Source organism: Anopheles darlingi, chromosome 3 (assembly GCF_943734745.1).
Source record: "Anopheles darlingi chromosome 3, idAnoDarlMG_H_01, whole genome shotgun sequence".
Taxonomy (NCBI): Eukaryota; Metazoa; Arthropoda; class Insecta; order Diptera; family Culicidae; genus Anopheles; species Anopheles darlingi.
In genome coordinates, this window is record NC_064875.1 from 6,556,467 (window position 1) to 6,581,323 (window position 24,857).

At 49.7% G+C, this 24,857-nt stretch overlaps 1 protein-coding gene across 1 annotated transcript in view; it reads right to left on the reverse strand.

Annotated features, from left to right (window-relative positions):
* LOC125953959 (protein CBFA2T2) overlaps window positions 1-24,082 on the reverse strand; it is a 64,454-nt gene extending 40,372 nt beyond the window's left edge. The window contains exon 1 of the mRNA XM_049683857.1: window positions 23,329-24,082. The gene's annotated coding sequence lies outside the window, so the exon portion shown is untranslated. The remainder of the gene's footprint in view (window positions 1-23,328) is intronic.
* Between the last annotated feature and the right edge of the window lie 775 nt (window positions 24,083-24,857).

Sequence of the window (24,857 nt, forward strand, 5' to 3'; positions counted from 1 at the left end):
TGAATTTTTTCCATTAACTGTAAACAGTTTTACTTGTTTCCCGCAACATTAATTGTTTTGTTTTTTTCTTCTCAAATATTTTTAATTATTAAAGAGATTATTTTGCAGACTGAAAAAAAATCCTAAGTGCTTAATAACCGGTTAATCAATTCGGTCTCAAATGAAAGAAATACGATTAGCATCATTAATGCAATACAAAATTTCATCAAACATCGATTGATTGTGTTCAAACATTAGATAACTCCGTCCCGGGAAGCATGCTGGCCGGCCACTGTTTACCCATATGCCATCAGCGACTCAAGCGATTGCGAAAGACCTATGGCGACTGGCGAGCTGGCTGACCGTCTGTCTTATCATGCGTCGGTACCGCACCATTTGCTGCTTTCCATCGCGGTGAGTGAAATATTTTCCTTCGAGTGGCTATTCCACAAGCAGTAGGAGGAAAAAGGGGGGGGGGAAGATGCGGAAGAGGTGGCGGTGGTTTCCCGTCTCTGTTTTTTATTTGGAAGCCGAGACGCCGGACCAACCCACTTCTCCAAACCAATTGCTTCCAGCCGGCCACCCAGCCAGCCACAAGTAGTAGCTCCTTCTGGCCCGGTCCGGTCTGGTCTGGCCTGTAGTAAAACGCAGACGTCTGGCAGACGCACTTGCACTCGAGCCGCGGCATTTCTCGCAACCCACAGTAACCGGCCACTGGCTGCGTAGTTTCCCTTCGGCCAAGAGGCGTCTGCAGTTTTTCAAATCGCCGAACGATTGCCGAACGATATGCCATTTGCATCATGTTTGTGCTCTTGAAGAGTCGCTCCGGTCGCGCCTGAAGCTGGTGGTGGTCAGGACGGAGGGGGGTGGTTAGTGCTGCTACTGTTGGTGGCGCCCAAGCTCCAACCAACGAACGAGCGAGCGAACTATGTGCAAGTTCCGAAACCGAGCGCCAGTGTCGGGGCCGGCGCGAAGCGAGATTCAACAGATGATTCTCCAAAGTGCCACTGAAGTGGATGCCGCTGGTTGAGCTGGCGTGTGAGCACAATGGGTGCTCGAACGTTCATAACGCTCGATTTTTAACCAAAAACCAGGTTCCAGAAGCGAGCACTTAACTGATGTAGCTGTCTTCTAGTGTTTGTTTTAAAGATATTTCTTTTTGTTATTTTATGATTACTGTTTATTGTTGCCGACAAAATTCATCGAGGCAATCATAGTGTTATCTAATCAATTAATGCAATTAGTTTTACGTTCCGTTATACATTTTTTTCACAATTTTTTAGCATAATAGAAAAGCTCTTCCTTGTCTTTATAATAAAAAGAGAATAAGAAAAGAAAATGAATCCTTCACTTCCGCTCCTTGAACCACAACGAACGAACCAATTTCCCGTCAGCTCAAAACAATACCTGCAGCCCAGCAACAGCAGCAGCAGCAGCATAACTCGATGCATAAATGAATAACCTCCAGGCTTCCTTTCCTTTCCTCTGTTCCCGTGTACCAGTGGCCGGTGTCGTTCAGTGCAACCAATGCACTCCTTGAGGTCACTATACCTTCCGTCCCCCCAAAACGGCGTTTGATGTGATTCGCCGCGAAATCCGAGTTCGCGCAATCCTCAAACGACAATCCGAACGCTCGGAACCAACGGAAAACTCCCCATAAATGCGTAAAATGTGTTTTCGGGTTCGGGACATCTCACACGAGGTCCTTCTCCTCCTTCACGGAACCAGACGAGCTGTATCGTGAAACCCCCCGGCACAAGGCGCAAAGACCAAGGAGCCTCACTGCAAAGCCACGTAGAAAAAAGGCGAACCAGAGAATCAAACATACACTCAGACACACACACCGACAGCAAATGCAAAGGAGTGCCGTGGCCAACGCAGCCACGGCAGACCGAACCGAGGCTGGTCGGCGAATGGAAAACCGGGGGCAAAAAAAACCGGCAGAATGGCGCGTTGAAATTAGATTAAAAACCAAATGTTACGTCTGTTTGTGACATGTTTTTATAATTTCCATCGTTTCTTCTTCCTTTCCCGGTACTTTTTTTTTCAAATGTTCCGGTTCTGTTCTGTTGCTCCCGCGACTACCGGGAAATCCGCTGCTCTCCTTCCACCGAGACCAGACCGTCATACGACCGAGCACCGATGGGGTCTGGTGCGTCTGGCATCCAGCGAGCGAGCGAGCGAGCGGTTCCCCCGGAAAACACGCGTTTTGTTTTTGCCTTCCTCCCCCCCCCCCTTTTTTTTGCCCCTTGGGGGCCACTGATTTGGCGCTGATGACGATGCCGCGACAACGGCGGACACGAGCAGCAGTAGCACCAGTAGCGACCATCGTTGTCCTGCCGCTTCATCAGAGAGGAACGAAGAGCGCTCCCCGTGAGCCATTTTGTTTCCGCCCGGGCGAACCGGGCAATGGCCCTAACCTTCAAATGGCATCTGCTTGATGTATGCACGGGAGCAACCCTTGTGTATCCTTGTCAGGATGGTGACGCGGTTCCCCGGCATGTGTGCCCGGCTTGATTGTGCCGCCAGCAAACACAAACCAACGAACGAACGACGACGACGACGACGACGACGACGACGTGCCCGTGACCAGTTCCGGTGAAAGGGTGGACGGTAAATGGCAAATGACACTTGTTAGCGTGGCCCGCGCGGTACGCGGCAATCCCGCGTATTGTTGCCGCGCTGCTGTCATCCCCCAAAAAGCGCCAACGATTGTTGCTCTGCGCGCAGAAAAAGGTTTTCTCGCTTTGTCCGTTTTGCCTTTTTTTCCACGAATTAAATGTGGCACATACGCAGCGTATGTGTATGTGTGTGTTTGTGTGTGTCATGGAGGAGCATTATGGTTCTCTTTGTGAATCGTAATTCCATTTTGTAGTCGTACCTGATCTACCTGGAAAAGGATCTCGCTTTCAATTACAGAATTCGGGAACTGCGCGGGAATACAAATCAATCAATCCCAAAACGAGGCGCCATAAAACTAAACCGAGAAAAGGACAACCGGAATCTGACAGTCCGAGACCTCCGAGAGGGGGTGGGAGGGTGGCAGTTAAGCGACGTAATATAAGTCCGGCATCCCTTCGACGAGGAAGCTCTCTGGGAAGGAGTAAAACTTTTTAATTTATGCTCGAATATTTATGACGGACAGCGGCATCCGGTACTCGACCCGGGTACCGCTTTGTCCACCCCACCACCACCACCACCACCACCACCATCTGTCACCAAGAAGCGGATACCGAGAGAGAGAGAGAGCGACACACACCCGGTCATTGGCCAACCAGACCATCATCATTGGTTGCGGTTTTCGATCACCACACGAACGGTAGCGACTGTCTGCGTGTGTCTGTGTCTGTGTGTGTGTGTGTGTGCACAGAAATCCATAGAATCAATCTGTGCCACATAAAACGCGCCCGTGTCCTACCTTCCTTCCCTCGATCACGGAACATGGACACCTTGTTGAACCGATCCACCGGATGACGATGCCGCTCCGAGGAGGAGGAGGAGGAGAAGCATAAAAAAAATCTGACGCCTAAATGCATCCTCTCGCATCGAGAGCACCACCTCCTACGATTTCGAATCGAAACATACAGCCCAGGACACGGTCCAGGAGCCGGAAAGGAGCGGAGCATCGTCGTCGTGTTTTTTACGAGGAACAGTTATGTTTCGGACTTTATGCGCTCCATTAGCCCCGGTTTTGGGGAGGGTGAGGGAAGAGCGGGCGATGACAAAAATGGGCCCAAATCAATCCACCCCCTCCCAGCGAGGGTAGAGGGGGTGTGACATTTTCCTCCCTTTCCGTGGATCCGAAGTATCCGCCCTTTTTGGGACATTTCGGACAAGCGCAGGGCGCAAGGATGGGGCGGAGACGAAGGCTACAGGATTGGAGAAATCATATTCATAACCCCTGTCGCGGGGAGGGGTCGGTGAGGAGGTCCACAAAAGCCGCCGAAATGGACAAACGACGGAGAGGGGGCGACGGTCGGATGGAGAGCAGATGGTGGTCGATGCATTTCAGGTCGACACGGACGCACCACGGAACTGGACTGAACGGAACGGAACGGAAGTGTCCTCGGTTCCGGATGTCACCATGTGCAACAAATTACTGTCAGCGAATACCTCCCTCAGCTCCTCGGAAAGGGTGATCGGTACACACACACACACACAACCGGTGAGTATGCCGATCGGATCAGGCACCAATTTTGGGGGGAGGCTTTGTGCGTGTGTGTGTGTGTCTGGGTGTGGTGTATTTAATTAAGGACACTAGCTAGGTGCCGGTGCCAGCATAGAGCACTAAAATTACATCTAAATCGATGTAACAGCTTATGCTGCACACAGTGGAAATTAGTTGCTATCATTTACCGGACGAACTCTTATTATGATATACCTTTAGCCGGATAAATCGAAATAAACCACGATGATGGCTGCACAAAAGCATAACATCTAGTAGACAAAGGCGACAATTGTTACTATGACTAAATTATTAAAATTGGAAAAAATGGAATCTTCAGTAAACGGTTACCAAATTATTAACGCTTTCTTAACGCATTGAGTAACCATTTTTTAACCGTTTTCTTCTGCCTAAATGTTACATCTTTCAATAATTATTTGTGGTTTATAGAATAAGCTACCAAAGAAGAGACAGGGACTTCTTTTTCAATATCCTTACACTCTTTTAAAATAGTAAATCATTTTATACGAATTAAAAAAATCTTCATTCGAAAGATGTCTCTAACTCTAAAGCTTAACAAATGAATGTTTAGTTCCAAAGGTAGTTATGAGTGTGTGTCTTTTAATGAAAGAATGCTTATCCAAACGTTCTCACCAACCATCTGCAGCTAGCTCATGTGCATCCAACGTGCAGTATACGTCCAAAAGATGCTGGCACTTTCTCATCTCAGGAATGGTGGTTGGCATCGCGCATACCACCATCCGTCTGATAACTCTCATCCTTTAACGCTTCAAACTTTTCCAGAATACCTTCCCGCAGATGCTTCATGCAGATGCTTGTCCAGCATTTTGTTCAAATTACGCCGGAATGTTTCCATCATTTAAAACCAATCAACCGACGCGATTGCCACCAGCATTCCATGAGCGGCTAGTGGCGATGTACGCCGGCCGTTCCTAGAACTCGGCATGCCCGCACAAAGTCCAAGCCGCCATGCCACGCCACGCCACTCACTATGGTCTAGGTGGGAGTTTGAGCTTGTCCAGAGGCCACTAACAAATCGTGCCGCTCGGCCAATCGCCCGGCCGCGCGCGTGCTGACAGACAGACGTACAGCATGCATTCGCCCCTCCGGAGGAAGTTCTTGGCAGTGCCAATGGAGCCCAAATGGTGCACGGTGCGGTGCACTAAATCTTCGTTTCTCGCACCGCCACGTAAACATCAAGAGAGATCTGAGCTGCACGCGTAGCTCTATTTGTCAGTCCGAATCCAAATTCCCGCCATTTTCTATAACCGCCACTAAATGAGGCGGTTCCTACGCGGCTACACGTGCTGAGCCCCAAGACCTCGCGCCTTCTCCATTCGAGGTCGAGGAAGTTACTACGCACTCCGGTCAAACAATGAAGCGACATTCTTAATGACGACTCCCTAAAAAGACTCCGCGAACCTTCCAGATCCATCTCGGGCTGCTCGTTGTTGACGTGCCGGCGGCCAGAGTGAGCTGCAGCCAGGTTCGCTGCTGTGCGCGTTACGGCAACCGAAGAAGTGCGCGCCCTCCGCTCGTCCGCATACTCGAGAACATATGTCAAAACAGCTGAACAAATGCGCGAGCAAACGCGCGAGATCGCTTCCAGCTGTCCAAACCCCGCACAAACACACCCTCTCTTCCTCTGTCCACCCGTTCGTCGATCGTCACAGCCACCTCGGCCTTTCGCTCTATTAGCTAGCGCTGAAGGTGGCGGTGACGACGGTCCCGGGGGGGTTGCGCGATACTAAGGCATTTAAAAATAAACTTCTCGAAACACTTTCTCCTCTGGAATATCGGGTTGTTGGACAAGAAACAACCGGCATAACACGGCCCGCCCCCTCTCCCCGTGATGTAATACGGTTATTGGTGCCGCGCGCGTACGGGTAATTGTACGTGTCGGTGAGTATTTCATTCATGCGGCACTTCGCACTACGAGCATCGCATCGCAACACTTTTTTTGGAGCGATTTAATGGACTTTCGACGGTGTTGTGCCAGCTTTTTTGGCACGCCGGTGATAGTGGCGCCGCAGCTGGAAGTCTCTTGATTGTGACGAAATTGTTTATTGGATCGTTAGTTTGGTTCGTGTTTGAAACAAAAAAAAAACGGTACTCAAATGTTTGTCAAATAGTCTCGCAGTTGAAGGACGCAGCTGGTTCAAGGATCAATTTCCACATTCCGTCGGAAATAGGAGGGTGCGTCATTCAGTTGATAGAGTCACACATTTGACAAACATTTTGAGAGCTTTTCGAAACCGAAGCAATCTATCAATCCAATTAACAGTTTCAAACAGACAATTCCAGTACAAATTAAAGTAGGAGTGGTTGATTACAGATGCATCTCTATTTCCAAGAAATTTATCTTTGAGTGTAAGATTCAAGATCCACATAAGGACAGAACAACAAATTAATATAGTATTGATGATGTCATTTTGTGATTGTAATGTTATAGATAAATGTTGTTTAAAGGCATAACTGCCCTTCTATTGGGTAAATCTGAAGTACCTCCACCTAATAGAACGGCCCAAGCGGCTCTATTTACTGGAAGATCCTTAAAAATTATTCTTTGAGATAATCGAACCTTTTCGAAGACAAACAAGTTCGATTAACAGTTAAATCATCCAAAGTGAATTAGATAGCCAGCAGCTCGGCTCTTCGGCTTAATTATGTTCCCCTAACAAACCATCGGAGCAGCATAAACTCTCGCGGGCTCCCAGGCCTCGTAATTTACAATCCAGCTTGACTTATCCGATCCGCATGCCTCCAGCATGCCGGGACCATTGCCCACAGTTGACCAATTGACCACATATTTCAATCCGAATTTAAACCCGCCACGAGACCATTGGCCATTGTTTTCACCATCACCACCACCACCACCACCACCACCGTTGGCCAATCGAAGAAGAAAAATGCCCTTCGCCAGCATAATGTAATGTAGCCCCGTTGGTTGCTGGCGGTACGCGGTGCGGTGTGGCGGAACTAAGTCAATTAGCACACAGCACCAGCACCAGCAGCAGCAGCAGCAACGGCACCCCGTCGGTCGCCCGTGTTTTTAACGCGGAAAACAGATGCAGCCAAATATTTTCCCCAAAAAGTTTCCCCCTTCCCCCGCGCCGCACTCGCTGGACTGGACAAGCGATACAAACCAGACCCAGACGCGAGACGCGTTGGCAGCCGCGATTCGCAGCTCCGACTCCGAGTCCGGTGTTTGTGGCCAGCAGCAACAGCAGCATCATGATCTGTGCGGCTTGTCCGGTGCGTGGTAATGGACGAATAGCAGAAAGCGCAGTTTTGTTTGAATCTCATCGCGCACACACGCACACACACACACACGCACTGGGCACCGGGCACCGGGCACACCGAAAAAAGGCATAAGCGCGCAGCATAAGATTCCCGCTGATCGGTCGGACAGGCATTCGCCGGGATTCCGGTTTTAGCCCGGGAGCGCTGTTTACCTTTGCAGGTGATCGCGTCGGTGATAAATCATTTCCCAAATGCTCGAACACGAACACATACCAGTTGGAGCGGTGACGAAAGACGAAAACCCCAGGCCCTCGTCTTGCCAGAACCAGCAGTGGACGGAAGCCACACAGAAAAGGGCACACACCGTAGGGCGCACCGCTGTAATCGGATACAACGCAGAGATCGTCTAATTGATTCACTTAACGCATAGACACCTCTCGCTCTCTCTCTCTCTCTCTTTCTCTCTCGTTCACGTGGAAGGATCGCACGTCATCGCGCGCAGGGGCAGCAGCAGCTGCCGCACCAGTTGGAACGCCTCATCAGCTGGGCTGCCTGCACCATTTCAGCGGAAGTACTCCGGCTCTGCCCGAGCCGGAGTTTTGAAAATACATTTCACTAATGATCGGGCCCGTGTTTGGCAGGCAAGAGATCCTCGGTGTGGGCTTTCACTCTGCCCACACCGGTTGATCGATACCAGCAGGTCAGATCGTCGGCGAGTCGGGCCAGCCTTTTTGGACGTACCTGAAAATAGAACGAAGCAAAAACAAGATGCGTCAGTCCGTGGGTTTGTTTTGCATCGGGACTAAGTCATCCCCCCAGATGGAAATGGCCTTTCTCAATGGCCTCTTCCAACATACTGTGTCCAAGAGACCAATTTGTCGTTTGGTGTACAACATTTAAAAAAAAAAAAGGTCCGCAATCCACGGTTGTCACCTTGGCTGCGCACACCGGCTGCGTTCGCTCTGCGCTGGATGATTCGCTGCTACGCTGTGTGTAACCGTCTCGTTGACACTTTCTGGCTTAATTAAGATTTCTCAAAACGGCGTTGCGCCGTGGCTACATCATCGGTTAGCTCCCTGTCCCCCGGGTTTGTTTGTCAGTGCGTGTTTGAGCGGACGCAGCCTTTTAGGACGTAGCCCCGACCGGCCCGTTAGTTCCGTCATTCTGCGGCGTTTATTCTAAATTTGTTTTTCGCTTCGTTAAGACTCATTCGGTCGTTCGTGGGGCATTGCGACAACAAGAGAGCCGTGGAGGGGGCTAGGACTTCAGTTATGAGAGTTTTTGGGATCAAAGACTCATAAGGAAATAGTATACTATGGCGATTAGAGGAAAAAAACGAACGGCATGAGAATATGCTTATGGCAAGAGACCTCAATTAATGATTACAAAAAGGAAGGCATAGATTTTATCGTCACATGCAGTTCCCAGTCATAAACAAATTATAAACCCAGTTATTAAAATTTTAAAACGATAAAAGGTTAAGAAACTAAACTATTACTTAACGTATTAATATGTCCAGACGATCTTGAGTATCAGATTCCAATTACAATATGGAAATAATTGTATCTCCACTCGTATTTTCCTCACTCAACAACTCAATTTTCCATCATCCTTATTCCCTCTCTTCTCTCTCTTTCTGATCTACATAAAGCTTCCCATTACCGCAAAGTCATGTAACTAGGTACATGCCTCTTATCGCAGCACTGAAAGCGCTTTCCTAAGTGATGCCGTAAGTCTCCTCGCGTCTCGCGGAATGGGTTAAGCGACGAATGTTTTCCACCGCACCTCACTCCCAATTCTGCGTTCCACCCAAAAATGTGCCCCGTTTATCCAGGCGACAACCCGAAAAAACCAATCGCGTTTAATGGCGATTTTATTTATTCATGCGAAATCGGTACAAACAACAATTCTTTTTCCGGGAGATCCCTTTCGCACCAGGAGGCGACATTCCCGGAGACGCGAGTGCGCGCACACACCCGCTCGTCACAATGTTTTCCGAAAGGCGAGCCTCCGGTGCTTACCGAGAGAAAGAGAGAGAAAGAGAGAGAAAGTGTGCGTACTACCGAAAAGGGGCTGCAGCTGGTGCCGCGTCGTTTACAGGAAAGGCAACGAGACCCCCGAGGCGGTGCCTCAGAGGCCACAGCACGGGACACAAGACAATATTTATATATTTCGAGTGTGCATCCCCATCCTGGGAACTGGAGAGAGAGTGAAGCGCCAACCAGTGGACCGGGAAATGTTCCTCGACTCCAATGGCACGGCTCTTGCACGGCGGCGCACTGCAGCAATTCAAATTTCTAGCGATTAATTTGATTTATTGACGAATCCTTGGGACCAACCGCCGGCCTCACTCCCTCAAAAAAGGGGGGAAAGCATTATCCTCCCATTTTTAACGGTCCACAGCGCAGCTGAGCATCCTTTTCGGTATTTTTCGGTTTTCACTCGCCTTTCGCCATTTCCATCCCCTTCCCCCCAAATGGAAAAGGATAATGTTTTTCCCGGCGTTTCCAGCGGTGACGCAGGTGATGAGGTTTTTCTTTTTTTTTTTGTTTTGCAACCCAAAGTACGCGCGTGTGAGAAAACACTAATGTTTCGGGGTTCGCTTGGATCGCTTGGAGCTGATCGATCCTGCGCAGAACAAGATCGCTATCCGGAGTGCGGGGTCGGGAGGAAATCGAACAACCGAATGCAAATTGTCTCACGTCACTCAAACCCACCCAACCCGCATGAGAATCGCACCGTACGGTCGAAACCAATATATGGTGAGCATCGATTTTCTGGCGCCCGGAATGGCATGGCATCGGAGAGGGGGGTGGTGGCTAATACTCGGCCAACTCGGCGGGCTCATTATCTATTATGTTTTTGTATCTCCTCTGGTTCACCTGAAGCCTGAACCTTACCACTCGCCATCGGAGGGTGGAGCATAATAATTGTTATTATAATTATAATTAATAATTAATTAAATTTATGCGCAATCATGCAGGGGCGAACCTATGCTCGTGGGGGGGTTTTGATGCAAAAATGGTACCGCACGTGAGAGTAGAGTAAATGATAAGCTTTATCCTTTGATTAGATTCTGTAGATGCTTGTTGATTGCCATGCTCTATTTCAAAACATTCGAAATGGAGGCTTATCAAATATTATTATTCACAAAGAGCAGTTTGTGAGGTTATGAGTAAACAATCTATCGTGTTGTTTGTGTATTTTAGTTGCATAACTGATGCAAAATCCGAGAAGATTACTTAAACATCAAGCAGCGATTTTACTAAACGAATAATGTGTTTGAAACATAATCTCGGAACGAGATCAATTATGCTCAACACGACAACACACGCCCCTTGTTGGCCATCCATTGTCCGGATGATATCCTTATCACTCAGCCCGGATTCCGGTTAGGAATTGATGCCATTGCAACTTCATCTGCGATGCACATGTTTGCCAAAGATACAAACACTTGGCCAACGTCAGCCAACGATAGTTTCCTCGAAAAAGCGAAACATGATGCTACTCACATGATGATGCCCGACTGTGTGGGTGGTCGGGATGGTAAATGGGTAGAACGACGAAAACGCAAACTTTCTCGAAGACGAATCCCCGGCGAAACCAAAACGGATCCGGGACACAATCGCAATCGCCGGCGTCGCTCGCTGCTGATTTTGCTCGACGGTGGCGACCCAAAAACTCGATGATGAAGAAGAGAGGTACCAGAGGCACACACACGCACATACAGCGGCCGGATATCGGGGTGGGGGAGGCCCGCATAAATATAGTCTGGTGTGAACGCCGGAACGTTGGTCACATCTGGGCGCAATGTGTTCCGGGACCATTCCGTCCGTTCCCAGGGCTCTCTCTCTCTCTCTCTCGCTCTCTTTATCTCTCTCTGTCAGGGGACTGGGGAAAGGTTTTTGGCGAACGCAAAGCCCGACAGCAGCGGCCAGAGAAAAAGGACGGGGGGAGCACATGGACACGATATCGATATCCGAGCAAAATGTTGTACCGAGTAATATGCTGAGTGTTCCCCTCCCTCCACCTGCCGTGTGCCTGGGCCCCCCTCGCCAGCGGTCCCCGTCGGTTTTGGTTTGCCGCGTGACACAGCTGCCGACCAGCAGTAAATTGTGTGCGCCTCCTCTACCTCTCCCTCTCTCTCTCTTTCTCACCTCTTTTTGCCTTGCCCTGACCATCGGTGAAGGTGGTGGGATGGGATCCACAGTCACTACCCCGGGATCGGCTGGCCACTTTGGGGCTGTAAACGAAACGACAAATCTGACGATACGTCATGGGATTTTCCGGTTGCCGCTGCAAAAAAAGGGATATCTCCACTTGTCCACTTGTTGTGTTGTGGAGTTTTCGCGAGAGAATATTGGTGGCAATTGGAAGAACAAAAGGTCTGGAAGCGACAACGGCTACAGTATGTTACGACTTTGTAGTGATTGCAACGCTCATCAAAATCATCAATCCATAGCAAGCGGATCAATTATCAAACGTTACATTATACCCACTTATGCTCTTGATACTGATTTCTTTTACTTTTATTTTTTTATTCAAACCTTCTCGTCGTTACATCACCACGATCCGTCCTTTCCTCCACTGACCAACACCTTCCTTTCGCACCAGTTGGATTGTAAAATAGATATTTGACGCATTCGACAGCTGCCTTTCAACAACTTCATTACGAATTAAATTACGAAACCGGAGGGCGAGCGCGCTCTCCTACGAGCAACGCAACCACAGGTGACGAAAAAAGGGGTGGAGAAGAGGAACCGAGAGCCCCGTCAGCAACCAAACGTCAGCAATCTTATGACGTCCGCACTTCACGAACTCCCGATCGACCACCACCAGTGAACCCAATGAGCCACAATTTTCCAATCCAAACCGCACAGTAGAGCGGCAGAGCAGCTAGTAGGAGCATAGGCTTCGGCGGGGACGCTATGGCTCTTCCGGCTCCCCCTCCCCCAGTTCCCCCTGATACACTCTTCCGACAGACGCGCCTGCCAGCTGGGAAAAAGCGCTTCCACCGAGCATATGGCCAGCCGGATTCTAAATGATGAATAAAGTACGCTTTTCCATTTTACACCTGTTATACTCCGGGGCCAGGGCCTTGGACCGGCTGACTCGAGGCCATACGCGGCGCTATAAGCCCACCACTTTCCTCAACCACGATGCGCCAAAGACCAGCCCCGCCGAGGAGTTGGAAAGAATTTCAAGAACCTCTTCTGCTGCTGCTGCTACTTGAAGTTACATGAGCTGTTGAGAGTGCGACTTGAGATCGGCGTTTTCCAACTGGCTTTGGAGGAACGGTGGTCAAGATGCAATTGTTTCCAGAACATCAGCACTGTGCAGCTGACCTTCACACACACATGCCGCTGATGCCGACGGACTAATCGATTAGGTAATGGATTGGTCGGAAGCCTTCGTTAGCGAGGTCATTAGCAACAATAAGAGAGGAGTTTGGTGTTCTAGCTCGTTGTTCTGGTATTGTTGTAGCAATACACTCTATTCTACGAAAGCAAAAAGGGATATTGTTAAGAATCAAATTAGGAATTTTGGTCGTTACTCTATTGTTTCTTTAAAAAAAAATGGGATTTGAAAATCCCAAACTTAAGTTCCTGAAATAATATTGAACACTCGGCGAATCTCTTGCCACAACCTTCGATTTGCGATAAAAATGACCATTTGTCCCGATCGACCAAATGCTGGCCATAGCATAAAGCTGGGTGGCTTCGGATTTTCCCTGCGCTCCCCAGCCAGCGAATCAATGGCGCCCGGGAGCGACCACTTCATGAAGCGAAGCGAAACTGAATTTATCACAGCAAAAGCATCCTTCTTTTCCTGCAATCCCGCTGAATCTCTAATCAAATTACACGGCACTACCCGAAGCGGTTTTTCGAGAGAAGGAAGAAGGGGTGGTGGGGGGCAGCAAAAATTTAGTGTTTCTCGCGCCCACCATCTGGCGCCGGTTGGTCGGAACACACAATAAAGGCTAGTGCCCACAAAAACCGCCCGCGACCATGTTTTTGGTGAACGTGTTTTTGCATTGACCGCTGGGCTCGCCGCTGGGAAAAGCCGCGCTCCCTCCCTCCCGCTCTAATCCGAGCCATTCCGGAAAAGGGGGTTTTCCGGGCGGCGTGTATGAGTGTGTGCACGTGTGTGCGGTTTGGCATGATCCACCGAGCCCATACACCATCGCACAGCCACACGCACACTATTTATTGTTATTATTTTTATTGCAACAAATTAATAATCGCACGCACACACACAACGTCCCTCGTGGGTGCCGTCGACGTCGCCGCTGCTGCCACCGCCGTCGCCGTCCAGCGTAACCGACGACCTAATTAAAAATGCCGGCACACGCGGTATCGGTCACACTGGACCGGGATCAGGGAGGCCAGCGGAAATGGCCTAGCTCCCGCCGATGCAGCCGGTGGAAAACGTGTTGAAAATGCCATTAATAAACCGGTCCGGTCGCGCGGTGGCACCGAGTGCACCGGTGGTTACGGTCCGCGTGTGTGTGTGTGTGTGTGTGTGTTGATCGTGCCATTTACCAGCTGAATAATAGATGGAAATGAAAATCGGAATCATACTAACTAGCGCGAGCAGGCGCGCTGTCTCTAGTAAGCTCACTCCGGCATTGCGTGCCATTTCTGATAGATTTTCCCGCGCCTGGAACGTTTGTCCTTCAACTGATGTCCAGTTTTAAGTGGTACAATCATAGTATCATAAAAAAGGTTGTCAAACATCCGTACGAAGCAACGAAATGTCTTAGAAAACCGTGAGAAAATGTTTTAACGGTAATTTAGAATGTATAACATCAAACAATGGATCAGTTTTACTGAAAGAAAGAAAGAATGTAACACAATCTGGATCAAATCGACGCGAAACAATGGAAGGTTTCATAAAATTAAACAATCATTCATTGACAAATTGAATAATTTCATGTATTATGACAGCCACAATACTAAGAATCTGTACAAAAATAGCAAACAAACACTATGTAGCCAATCGATTACCTAAAACCAGCGAAAAGTCACGGTGGACCTGATATCTCCAATACAAAATGGCAAAAACATCTTCTAAAACGTTTTCGTTTGCACAAACACGCGCTAGTTCAACACCAAGTGCAAAATGACGATGGCCACAAGAAATCCTCCCAAAAACCGACCACCCAACCCAGGCGCAAACCGAGATTGCCTGATGGTCTGACCCCGCTCCCGGTGGCGGTTACGGGTGCTTGTTTGAAAGTTGGCCCCACACACACACCATCACTCAATAAAACCAATCCATATCCATTTTCCCGTAGGGAAAACCGTAGAAAGAGGGACAGAGAGAGAGAGAGAGAGGAAAGCGGAACATTATGCTCCCTCCAAAATAGCCCCAAACCCGTGGCGTGGGCCGTGAGCCGTGAGCCGATTACAACATGCTGGAATGCTATTAATATATTGCCGGTTGCTGCGGTTTACAGACCACACGACACCCGAGGGAAGGGGGACGTACGTACTCGCCACTCGCCAACATATCGACGAAATGTGCCCGAAGCCACCGGTGCCGTAGCCACACATCCGGCATCACCGTCGCCGCCGCCACCACCACCGAGCGACATCATTACCATCCACACGGTACGCACAGAACACACACACACGAGGGGACACGGACACGTGTGCGAAATGTGTGACCAATGATTAATGTTACCGGCCATGTTGGAGTGGGGGAAGGCGGGCATGCTGGCTCTCCCGGTAAGCCGATACCGCATCGAGTTCTTGGACCGAGTTCCGTGCCCGGGCATCTTGGCATGAGAGCGCGCATTGCGCCCGTAAAGGCACTTGTTCTAAAATGTACTAAACTGTAAGTTGTCTCGCATGTCGGTGGCCCGGACCGGCCAACTACTACCTAATAACCCCCATAAAGCCTTCCCTGGCAACGACGAAAGATGTCTTTAGTGACGACTTATCTTTGCGAAGGACACCCCGAACCCTGGGCTGTCCGTCCTGTCAACGCCGGTGGCCTTGGATCTCGTTAGTGCACCTGTCAGTGACAGCTCAATGCTTTGGCCAGGCGGAGAGACACTTTCCCTCAGGAGGACACTACACAGCTCACCTGTTCACGCTTTCCCCTCCCCCCACCCGGACCAAGGATTCCATCATTTCGATCAGAACCAATTCCCATTAGGGATCTGCACGACGACGACGACGCTCGTTACTGCTCAGAGAGAGAGAGAGAGAGAGAGAGAGCTGTCAGCGAAAGAAGCAGAAGAAGGGCTCCAGCTACTTGCAGCGCCATCAGGAACCTGCAACCCGCAAAAGTTTCACGCCAAACTCTCTCCTCGGCAGCAGCACGCGGGGAGATGCTGAGGACAGCTACGGGGCAATATGCTTCCAAACTCAATTTTCCATCTCAAGCTCCCTTCATACCAGAGAGCTGCTGCTGCTCCTGATGGTGCTGGTGAACGGTCCGCAACGAATACCCCGTTTGTGTGAACAGAAACTTTCACTACACACCAGCATTCCAACATTTGCCAACCTCTCTGTCGCTCTCTCTTTCTCTCTCTCTCGGTCTCACAAACATACACACCAGTACACACTAACAATGCAGTGCTGTTCCTGGCTGCTCCTCGAATCAAGTGTTTGAGCAGCAGAGTGCCAGGCGGTTCCACACCCCAAGGACCACCAGACCAGTATGCGGTGTATGGGGAGAGAGAGAGAGAGAGAAGCGACAACAAAAATCTCCAATTCCATTAACAATTTTTTAGTGGTCACAGGTGTCTCGAACACACAATGCAGCTGCCGCTCGTACACCACCACCACCACCACACTCCAAACCACCCACAAGATGGTGCACAAGGTAGAAGGCAGCCCGCATTTCCCTCCTTTTACACTTTCCACCATCGTCGTCGTCGTGGTCGTTGTTGTTGCTGCTGCTGGTGGTGCCGGTCGGCATCATCATCAACCCTCTGCAACTGATCCGTTCCCCGATGATGGTTTGCACCCCAGCATGGCATGCCATGCCAGCATGTTGTGCCAGTTGTGGCGTCCACCATAGAGCATGGAGTTTGGAGCGAAGGTCCAAGTCGGTGACCTATCCGGGTGAAGATGGATCTACCGACGCCTAGCATTCTCGTGAGATACGCCACCACCAGAGCCGGCCAGCCAGCCAGCCAGCCAGCTAGCCGGGGGTCTCCAGAAAGAGGGGGTTGGTTTTGCGGAGAAATGCCACTTCCGGATGCGGATAGCGGAAGCCACAATCATCGTCGGGACCCCGGGGGCCCGTGAGCCACCGGTGACGACGATAAGGAAGGATCGAGAAGCAAACGATCCGAGGGATGACGACGACGAATCCCTCTCTTGGTGATGATTAGCGAAGATTCCACATACCATTCGGGGGTGGTGGTGGCCGCAAATACTTGGACGATGCACAATACATCGGCAAATGGAACGAGTTGAGTTGATAAGTCTATTCGGTAACTCGCGTGATATCAGAACGTAGAAGGTTATGTCAAATATCCTATGTGAATTACTACATTTTGCAAATCAATTCCTATAAAAAGGATCCAGGTTTGAATCAAAATATAAGAGATCTTGCAAAAATTATAAAGAGACTTCTAGAGGTCCAAGAAATAGTCTTCATCTCAAATTGGATTCCAAAAATAAATTTGAACTTAAGATGGAATCCAAATAATATTTTCTATAATAACTTTTCGTACTTTTTCTACAAACACATGCTTCGAACAAGCATCCTTAAGGTGCCCTAAATTCGAAAGAGTACTGATCCCATCCTGCCAGCTACACACATTATGCAGTATTAACATCATTATCAAGCAATCAACCCAAGGGCCACCGATAGTCGAAGCCTGTGTCGATGTGATTGCCGATGGGTTCCCATTTGAAGTTCCCTCTCCCCGTATCCATAATAGCTCTGGTCTTCTTTATTTGTGTTTTATTAAATCAAAAGCTTATTATTCCTTGGGCACAGTAGTGTCCGGTGGCGTTTTTGGTGAGAGAAAGGGGTGTGCAGCCCGGGGTCGGTACCACATTTCCACATCCATTCGTTCATCCAGGGCGCCACAAAAGGTCGCCAAAACATGTGGATAAACTCTCACGCCGTTCGAGTTACGTAGAAGTCGGAGTCGGTAATACGAGGATGCAACGAGCATGTCCTCGGAAGGACCTCCTAGCAGACAGTTGAAACAGGGTGTGGGGAGAAGGTTGTTGACAATTCCTTCGTTTGTTATTCTTCGCTCTTTCTAGTATCAAAAGGAAGTTAAGCGAGAAGCAAGCAAATGGCGAATCTCGCCATCTTACAGGCTGCGTTCGCCCATTAGTATGCGTGAAAGTGAGCGTACCGAGGAGCATATGTAACGACATCGATATGCGATCCTCACACAAGCCTTCCGAGGACTTGCAGCGATTCTAATGCATCTAAGAATCATGACTCCGGCCAGCTCCAGCAGCAGCTCTCTCTCTACTCACTGGCCTGTTCCTGGGAACAAACATCTGCGGGGCGTCTGCGACTGTTCCGACTCGAGACGATGCTGACGGTACGCTCTAATGCTTCCAACACTTTTGACAGCATAACGCGAGGCGACACGTCGTTGTGTCGTCGTTGCGTGTCGGCATTTGCGGTGATTTGCTGCCTTGGCGCGCATTCGATCAGTAAATTATCGATCACCAACCACTCCACCAACTACTGCTGCTGCTGCTCGGGCTCCGTGCAATGGTCAGGCGGCCGCACACACGCCATCAACCTGGCTGGCACCCTTCTACCACCATGGTGGGGCCAGATTGGAATAATGGCCACAATTACGGCCATTAATGGCCGCGACGGTCCGATTTGATGAGCCCGCCCCAAACAGCGTGCGTAACGCGGTCTGCGCACCATCGGTTGGCGGCCTGCTCCTCTCCATTGATTGGTCCGATGTTTACCGAACATGGGCCCGCTGGTGTGCCATGTGTGCCCAAGGGGGTGGAGATAAGGGGTGTGGGAGCGAAGGACCACTGGTTTTCGGTACGGGGAATGCATGTCTTCGGTGCCATTGTGTGCCGCATTGCCATTCAGCAAACCATCCAGGGCCCCGGCTGTGGCCATTCCCACAGTCATTAAACAGACGCCACACACACTAACACACAAACTCCCACACACAACAGCACTGGCCTGGGGTGCCAGGATTTCTACGGTCGGATGCCGGAATTCCGGTCCACACGCGCACATCCTGCGGCATCAGCAGCATTGGTTTGCCTTCGTCGGAGCTTCTTCTCAGAAGAGCTGCCAAAAATAAGGTTAGTTTTGCATATTATGAAAGTGTTTTATAAAGTAAATAGTTGAGTAGAACTTTGCAATTGTATTTGAAAATATAATATCAAAAACAAAAACAAAATCGAAAGAACATCTAGAAAACAAAACATATTTCCATTGAGTCCAACATGGAGCAAAACCCTGATCGAAAAAAACAACCGAAAATGCAGCAACCATCAACAAAACAGATCCAGGAATGTCCAGACGAGATCCAACAAGCCAGGAGCAGGAGTTTTTGAAAATTCAAATTCCGATTCCGAAAAACCCAATGTTTTGCAGTCCAGTGGACAGGCAATATGCAAAGCATATTATGCGTGCCCCCGTAAGACGGAAGCGAACACGCAACACAGGACCAGGACCAGGGCCAATAGACTCGAACGGCATAAATGGGGACCACCACTACGATGTTTAGGAGCTTCTGCTACAAAACCACCAAAACACAGCAAACTCGGCATCATAATGACTGGGAATGCTGGCAGCTAGAAGCGAGAGCGTCCGTATACGACTCCTATCTTTGGAGCACTTCCTCCCTCCCTTCCTCCAACCTACATCATCTTCACGATGTCCTGCAGTCCCGCATAATTGCTCTCCAAGCGGCGTACCCATACCAGCTAGGCAGCTAGCCAGCCCATTCGGCATTATCTCCAACTCCCTGTTTTTTATACTGCTCCCGAGGGGTTTCAGATTCACCCGTGCACCAACGAAAGACCAAGTCCGTACTGGTCCGAAAACGGCGCTTCTGCCAAAATGTGCGGATGCATTTCCGTCCGTATCGTTCCCTCTAGAAGCTCATCGTCGTCGTCGTCGTCGTCGTCCAAGAAGACCTCACTAACCAATAGAGAGCGAGCGAGCGAGCGAGAGCACCCGCTTTGCCATGACATGATGCGCACGCTTGTTATCGGCAGGTTCGGTCCCCCCGGACCCCGGGTTCCATGTTCCGTCAAAACAAGCGGGCACACCATGCGAAGATGCGGGAGTAAATCAAAGAACAGCCGGAAATGCGCAACCGGGAGCAGTACCGCGGTACCTTCCCCCCCTATCCCCGTTGTACGATGTTTCCACGCCACGAATTCTGCTCCCGGTCCCGGTGATGCTCGTGCTCGAAGGCAGTCCAAAGCCTTCTCCCCAGTCGGCCCCCAGTACCAGCAGATTCCGTGCCCGGGAGATTCGAGAATTTCGAAAGATACAGGCCCGCAGCCAGCCAGCCAGCCAGCCAGCGCAACCGGTACGGACGATGTTGATGATGACGACGACGACGACGACGACGATGGCGACGATGGCGAGGACGTATGAACGAAGCCGGGCTTACGGGGTTTGTTTTAGGCTCTACGCTTCTGGCTCCAAAAATGGACGAAATGTGTTTTCCAAAAACCGGCATCCCCCGAGAAGGGAACTCGAGGTGCACTCGAGGTGCCTCTTGAGGTACCCGGGCTCTGTTTGCTTTGCTGGTTCGTTTGCGCGCTTGGACCAACGAGTTTCTGGTGGCGGTGTCTACACAACGCAACCACACAGCATGGACATTCAGTATCCTTGTAGATGCTTGCCGTCAGGTTCCTCTTCTCAGGAATGATCAGAATTGCACCCGGCCTATACCGAAAGTCGTGGTTCGCAGAAGAAGTCCACAGACAAACCAAAGACCAGGGAAGACCGGGGACACTGTTCATGCGTGGTTCGAAACGCACATCCGAACGCACTCCGGGACGTCAGTCCGGAGGTACCTCCGTCTCGCGAGGTGCGCTCTCTTCTGTTCCAATCCCAGCCAAAGCAGGAAGTCCGGCACCGGTCAACGGAACGCCTTGCCATCACGGTAGTCTTGTTGCGCTTCAAGAACTTCAGCCCGCTTTCCGTCAACAGCGGCTTTCCGTCAACAAACCAGGACTCTGGACTGGACTGGACATCCTAGGTAGTCAGGACTGATGTACCGCACCCTTCAAAAAGGGGCCCAATTTCGCAAGCACTAGAAAAAGGTACGATACGATGTTTGGTTCCGATGCTTAAGCAAACGATAAAATGGAACACAAACCACCGGAGCGGGTGGTCAGTAGCTTTGCCGGATGAGATGATCCGGCCGCTGGCTATCCGTTTTTATCAAGCAAACTCGGGAGCATCCCCGGGGGCGGATTGGGAGGTTAAGCAAACACCCGATGCACACGAAATACACGCGTCGTTTGTCGTCTCATGACGATGTCGGGACGGACATCATTCTGGCAATCGCTACCTTGGTACGTTACTCGTCTAGTGCACCACTGGTTCTGTTGTTATGCTCTCGATGGTTGAGGGTTTTTTTCGTACTTTTTTAACAAGATACGAAAGTACGGTTTCTGCCTCAAGGTATAACTTATAGGGAGCATTTCGCCGGACGGTTGTATTGGTCAGTATTTTCTAACAGAAAGCTTTTCATAGCATGGGATTTCGAACCAGCAAAATTCTTTTTGGCCAAAATAAATAAGTTTTTTCGAACCAACAAATAGCCTAATCTTAAGCGGCCATAAGGACCTGCGAATGGGTTGCCCTGACTCATCATCATACGGTCAGCGATCTACAACCTCAATCAACATAATTCAATGAACCCATTTGTCAAAAAAAAAAAACTCGCACAGCATCCGGATCTCGCATCCAGAGTTCACACAAATGCGAGTTAACCTAACGGTCAATCGGCCAACCCTCGACCAGCAGCACCAGATCAGATGCTTTCTGTGAGTGTGTGTGTGTGTGTGTCCTTACAAGCAATAAAAAGTTTAAGAAAGAAAAAACAACAACCAAAACAACATTAGCGAGCTAGCCGAATGGCTAGACGCGTCGCCGCGCTAAGAGCAAAGGCAAACCCCCCCCCCCCCCCCCCGGCGCCAAGAATGCCCCTTGCCTGGTTTGTCAAGAAATTGAAGAAAGCAACGGCAACAGCTGCCACCGGCCCACCCCATTGGAAAATTGCGATTGGCAGCGGCATGTGGGGCGCGCGCTCGCGCTCTCTCGATCCCGATCCCGAACCCGTCGCGAGGAAAATGCAAGTTTTCTAGCCGATGCCGAACGATGCCCCTGGCAGTACTGGTTGCAGCTGGCGTCCCTCGGGGGGAGTGCCGCGTGTTTTACCGGCTGACGTGTTCGCTATATTGTGTAACGGGCATCATAGACGCGATGCTCATTAGGAAATGTAACCAAACCAGGAAGAAACCTTACGATCAAGTGAAGATCGTTTACGACATTCGTCTGGTGGTTGCCTTATGTGCAATTTCTTAACGTATCTCAATTGTTTCCCTGAGATTTCTCGCTTTTTCTACTTAGGTTTTGGATAAAATGTATACGAAAAATGTTGTTCAAAAGCTTTTCTACACGTGTAGAGCATTACAAAGTGTAGCGCATTCAAAGCGACGAACGATCATCCGACAAACCGCCCAACTCTGGCGTTCCGCGCGCTACTTTGAAGAATAGAACTCAACGAATCCAAGACAAATCGCGGAATGAACCGAAACCGAAAACAAGCGAAACGAAACCCGACAAACACCTCGCCTAGAACGCTCATCCCCCTAGAGGGGAAGAAGATGGAAATAGTGTTGGAACAGCTGAACAGCAAACAACGCCAAATTGCACCGCACACCGAGAAACGGCAGCAGCAGCAGCAGACCCCCGACTTCCGGGAGTGCCGCCGGTGTCATGTCGTGGCAGCAGAACAGTCTGTCAACATATGATCGCATAAATTGCCGGAACCCGAGACCGTGCGAGACAGGTGCGTAAGGCGGGTTCGGGGCCAAATGCGACGCGCCTGTCTGCTGCCAGAACGCACGTTGTTCTGCTCGAACTTGTTACACCGAAGGGGAGGGAGGATCGTGTGTACACGTGGTCGTTGCCACAACGGCAAGAAGACACTTTGAAGCAGTTGTTCTTGTAATTACGGTGATCGAGTTTAGGTAAAGTATTTGACAATTTAGCGCACTTCAACCAGAAATTAATTGCAAATCATTAACGGCGAGCGGTCTCTGGTTGCAATCATTAATTAATATTTTGGCTCGCTAGGCAATAAGGAAGTAACTGCGAGGTAGCATCAGCAGTAGCAGCAAGTGACCCAAAGCGGATTCAAATTAAAGGTTCAGTCCTGCAGCAGTCCCTCGTTGAGTACTCGTCGCCGTCGTGGCCAGGAATCGCGGTGTTTATTTTCGGTTGCGTGATGCACCACAATCATCACGTGCACCCGGACCCGTTAGAACATCGCAAGCAGACAGACACGCCAAAGGAATTGATGTGTTCATGGCAAGTCATTATGGGCACACCCGCGTACCGCACCGCGTCATCTTTTCCGCGAAAATCCTACTACAACCAACGCGAGAAACGCCAAGCACGTGGCGAAGCTGCAAGGAATCAAATGACGAACCTCCGCTCCCCGTTTTCCGGCTGGCGCCCTTCCAGCCCCATAACAGCATTGATTTATGGCCAGCTAATCCGGTGACAGATGGGGCCACCGGGGCGCAATTTTCAAAGGCATCCAACATCCATCCACAGGGAACGGAAGGGAACACCCCGCACCCGGGGGGGGCGCCGTAATTGATTCTCGGTTCTAATTTGGGACCTATTCCGCCTCTCTTGCCGCTCCTTCCGTGGCTACATTAATGGAAGACACATGCAATGCCCGCCATCGCTCTTACCTTCTTCCGTGTGATCTCCAGAGGAACGATCCTCCCCCCCGAACGAAACGCTTCTTGGCACGAGCTTCTTTTTCTGTGATCGCAAGCGATGGTGACGATGAGCGATCACGACTCACGTTTTCACTGCGTTCGATGTCAACGATGGTCCCGGGTACGCGCGAACGGAAAGCGGCCCTAAAAACAGCTGATTGAACAGGAAACCGGAAGGTTCTCAACGATGACGTCACTCGCTCTCTCTCTCTCTCTCTCTCTCTCGAGGGGATAGTGGATAGTAGCGGCAAGCCCGTACACTTCTCACTACTACATGTTCTCGCTATGACAACGAAGAAACACAACCACTGGGACAACAAACCGGTTTACTGGAAACAAGGCGGCTTTTCCGAAACGGACACAACGCTTTTCCACGCTTATCATCCGGGCCAACACTTTTCCCACACACCTGCACACATACACACACACTCACGGAACAACGGGAAGGGTTGTTTTCTTATCTATTTGCCGCTCGACACTGTTTTGGGAGGCTGGCGTACTGCCATTTAGATGGAGCGAGTAAAACGAGACTGGCTACTAGGATGTTCTCTAAATCCCTTCACGACACTCGGCCTACTGCAACACGTGAATCGAGACACTGGGGTTGTATGAAACGGAAGGCCTTTCTTATCTGCGTGGCGTAGAACGTTCGCACGCGCCACAACAAGCCGCAACGAACCAGAGCCAAGTCAGGAATGCTGTTTGTGCCAGCCGGCCAGAAAACCAGAACCGAACCGCACGACGACCGAGAGATAAATGAGCGCCGCGGTCGGTGTCGTCGCCAGTGTCATCATCGGAACCGGCTGGGTGAGTGGAGTCTGCGTCGTCAGCGTACAATGCGTTTCACAATGATTGTCGCACTCAGGTTTGGGTAATGAGGAGAGATTATGTTTTACTAAAGTAATATTATACTTTAGACAATTTTAGGAAAATGGTTAATATGTTGTCATTGCGAAAAGGATATTGCATAAATAAGCTTTTTCCAAAATGAAAGGATTACTAAAGGTTTAAGTGAAAATGAGTAATCAATCTCCTGATATATACATTTACTCGTTTCCAAAAAATCGTTTCATCTTAACAACATATATTAAACAAACAGGCAATCATCATGAAAAGCACTGTACAAACACGTGAGAGTTTCGTGAGTGCCCCGAACGAACAGCGAATGCAAACATCGCGGAACGCAAAGCACCAGAATGGAATATCTTTTGGAAAAAGGCAAACGAAAAACTTAAGCGTAAAAAAGAGTGAAAATAAATATTAAAAATGAAAATGATAGTAAATAGTTAACTGCAAAAAATAGGTTTACTTAGCAAAGCAACATAAACAATTATCAAGATCTGCCTTCGTTTCCTTTTCTACTAGAAAATAATGAAACTAGGAAAAGCATACGCGTCACCTTTTACAAACTATTGTAAATACGCGGTAATGCAAAATAACTCTACCCAAACTAAAAACAAACCAAGCGCAAGGAATTGTCGCGCGTCTTCCCCCGGCCA